The sequence below is a fragment of the Rhinopithecus bieti genome, unplaced genomic scaffold (assembly GCF_001698545.2).
Source record: "Rhinopithecus bieti isolate Rb0 unplaced genomic scaffold, ASM169854v2 scaffold_3316, whole genome shotgun sequence".
NCBI lineage: Eukaryota > Metazoa > Chordata > Mammalia > Primates > Cercopithecidae > Rhinopithecus > Rhinopithecus bieti.
Window position 1 is genome coordinate 3,227,366 of NW_016804424.1, and position 3,883 is coordinate 3,231,248.

The 3,883-nt window shown below is 38.0% G+C and overlaps 1 pseudogene; it reads left to right on the forward strand.

Annotated features, from left to right (window-relative positions):
• Positions 1–428: 428 nt before the first annotated feature.
• LOC108527088 (corepressor interacting with RBPJ 1 pseudogene) lies at positions 429–1,792 on the forward strand (annotated as a pseudogene).
• The last annotated feature ends 2,091 nt before the right edge of the window (positions 1,793–3,883 follow it).

Consider the following 3,883-nt stretch of genomic DNA (forward strand, 5'->3'; position numbering starts at 1 on the left):
AATGTTTTTGTAGGAATGAAATATATATTGAGTGTCAAACAAAAAATACAGTCTAAAAGTAAACTTCTAGGGGAGACTGGGAATTATAATGTAGCTTAACTACTGTGGGAAAAAAAAAAAAACCTCTTGGTGATTTTTCACAGTAATCTTTCCTTCTTGCTTATGTCACTGCAGTGAAAGTTGTCAAAGAGGCTTTGTTGCTTGCACTCATTTAAGGATCAGCTTTTTTTCCATATGATGCTTTAACAATATCCTAGGACCTCAAAGCTTCTGCATGATCCTCTACAGTGGCCAGAAGACAAAGAGAGAGAGAACTATTTGAGGGACCAGGCCTGAAAGTTGTAGACAACCCCTCCAATCACATCCTGTGAGCAGAACTTAGTCATACGACTCCATTAGCCTCTGTTTTCCCCAGCTCCAGCTCCAAGATGGGGAAATCCTTCACCAACTTCATGTGCAAGAAGGACTTTCATCCCACCTCCAAATCTAATATCAAAAAATACGGATGACAGAACAGAAAATATCATATGGTAAGAAGAAACAAGAAGAATTAATGCAACAATATCTTAAGAACAAGAATCATATGATAATAGCTTGGTTATGGGATATGAATGTATAAAGAATGGCCTTAATTTCATGTATGAAGCCCCACCAGGAGTTAAAAAAGTAAAGTAGACAAAGAGAAAGAAGAAACAGAGGACAGACTGAATACAAATTTGAATGGCAGAAAGGAGCCCCACAGGAAAAATATGCTGAAGATGACATGAACATCAGAGATCAACCCTTTGGTATTCAGTTTCGAAATGTGAGGGGCATTAAATGTTACAAATGGGTCATGTCAACACAGATCAAGAATATCCTTAGTTGGGTCTTTCTGGAATCAATGCAAGTTCAGTTCCCAGTGATGGCTCAGGTCATCAATGCACACCTCGGAACCAATAGAGGAAATGAGAAACAGTGGATTTGCCCTGAAATGAAATGTGCTGTGGAGAAACTTGATCACAAATGATCCATCACAGGAGTTTGCTGTAAGTGGGGCTGAAGAAGATCCAGAGTTGAATTTTTAAAGTTATTAACAACCAAACAAAAACAGAAACAGAAACTTCTCAGGAAATGAGATAAACTGGAGAAGAACAAAGAGAAAGAAAAGAGATAGAAAAAAGAAAAAATTTCAGAAAAGCAGAAGTACACACAAAAAACATAAAAACAAGTCCTCTTCTTCCTCATCCTCCTCTTCCTCCTCCTCTTCTCCTACTGAAACTTCAGAAAGCAGCAGAGTGAGAGTGACATTAAAGAAGAAAATACATTGAAAAGAAGAAAAGAAAGAAAAACAAGAGCTCAGGGCATAACAACAGTGATTCTGAAGAGAAGGACAAGCCTGAAAAGAGAAAACTTTATGAAGAACTTTCTAGCAGTTACCCTAACCAGGAAAAAAGCCAAGGAAAGGCCTGAGTTCTTAAAACACGAGAGTTCTAGGGAGAATAGCAAACGAAGCCATTCTGATTCTGACAGAAAGTCCGGAAGCCACAATCATAGCCCAGAGAAGACAAGCTCTGAAAGAAAGGAAGGGAACAGCAGAAACCATGGCAGAGAAGAGAGGAGCGGGAGAAGCCAAGGCAGAAGTTCTGTAGCTATAAGCAAAGAGAGATAAGAAAACAGCCACAGTCAAGTCCCAGTGAAGAGTGTAGTAGAAGAAATGACACCAGAAGCCATGGCACATGTGTATACAGAGAAGAAAAAATATACAGAGTACCCAGGAGATATGCATACTAAAGTTACACAAAGAGAATGAAGCAGAATGAGAGACTAAAGAGAGACTCTACATGATGATTATCTGGGGATAAAAGATCTCCACTTATTAATGAATACCTTTATCATAGGCTAAATGATGTACTGTTGTCTTTCTAATTAATAAAGCTCTATTTTTTTAAAAAAAAGAAAAGAGGCTGGAAAGCAATGTCTAGTTGTTTGCAAATTAAAATAGATATTTGTGTACAAGCCAGTCTTTGACTTTTATTCTCCACACATGGGACACCCTTGCCACTTCCATAAAAGAGACAGCCAATGTCTCATCCAGTCTCTGCCTCTAACTCAGCGTCTACAACCTTTAGGAGATATGCAGTCCTCAAGCACAAATGCCATGTCTGGTAGTGCTACATGAACTATAAGTCGTGTTTATTTGATCCGCTTTTTCACCAAAAAGTATATGTATGTTATATATATACACAGAGTAGATCAGAGCAGAATAACAACAATAACCATGCCCATTTGAAGAATGGCAGAATGGAAGTAGTCATTTGGCTGTAGTGACTATGAAATCCTGTTGGGCCAGCTTGGTGAATGAAAGTTATTGTCCTGACACTTGGTAGAGTTCCCAAATTAGACCCTGACTCTGTTTTCTGGCAGTAACCCTTCATTTCCCATTATTCTCCACTGGGGATGTTGCCATCCTTTGGGAATGCTCAGCCTTTACAGCTCATTTACTTCTGGAGAAAGCTTGATGAACTGAAATGTGTTTAATATCTTGAACATTCAAAGGTTTTTTTTTTTTTTCTTTGACATTGTCTCATTGGCAACAGAAGTCCCTCAAAATTTTAGTGGGTTTCTGATTTACTTGCTTCAAGTCACTTTCATATGACGGTAACCACACTTTAAGTATTTTCCTAGACCTAGTTTAATCTCTGCTTGCTCATCCTCAAACCTCTTCTCTCAACTTGATAGGGTATCATGATGACAGCCTGATAGACCTTAATGGAAAGGTACCTTTAATTTGACTTTCAAAAATATGACTGAGTGAATCACTTCAACTGAAAAGTCTCACTGAGTATTCAGTGCTCAAAGTCATTTTCTCAGTCTCATCTTTTATGTCTTTTATTTTGGAGTTCAGAATCAATTGGCTTTCCCACCTTAGAAAAGCCTCTAAATTCCTCCTGTTCCTTTTTTGCTACAAATAAACCACTTATTTCTTGAGATTTTTTTCTTGCAATGCCTTTCCAAACTCATCCAATAGCAACCTATATTCGTGAATAATGTCCTGTTTTTCAACCTCTCTTCATAGTTATTTCTGTATGCTTGTGGTCTGCCTTTCCAGTTATCATATTTTATTTTTACTAAATATTTTGCCATAGTAAAGAATGGATCTCAACTCTCAGTCTTTTATATCTGCTTCTTTGTAGCTCATTGCCCAACCACTCAGCCAATGACACATTCTTTAGGTTTTATTGCAGCAGCAACACCTCTTGATATCTCTGTTAATCTGGCAGGCTAAAAGTTATTAGAATTAACAATAAAATCTCAATGGATTATCACACACATACAAGACATCATTCTTGTTTACATCACAGTACAGGGGAAATTGAGGGTGGGGAGCTGCTTCAAATAATCATTTAGGAATCCAAATGCCTGTGATATCATGGCTCTATCATCTCTCAGAGGCTCAGAATCCTCCCTTGTATTGTTCACATCTGGCCTGTAGGTATTGTATTGTTCACATCTGGCTGCCAGGAAAGAAAAGGAGTGTGGAGAAGTAAGTCGAGCTTTAATGACTAGGCATGGAAATGGCACATATCACATCTATGCATGTTCTGCTACCCAGCACTCAGAAACATAGCCCCACTTAATACAGAGGATTAGATCATACAGTGTAAATGGGTATATGGAGAAAGATTACACAGATATTGTTTACAGTTGACAAGTTTCTGCCACAACAAAAAATAAAATGGATTTGTGGTGAGCAACTGGCAGTGTCTGCATTAGCTCATTTCCAGAATGCTGTACTACTTAGAAATTGAGCCTTGTGGGTTTTGCACCAATGGAGTTACTATTATAATTCAGACCCATCAGCTGTGCCCAAGAGTGGAAGGAGATTAAAAAAAAAAAAAAA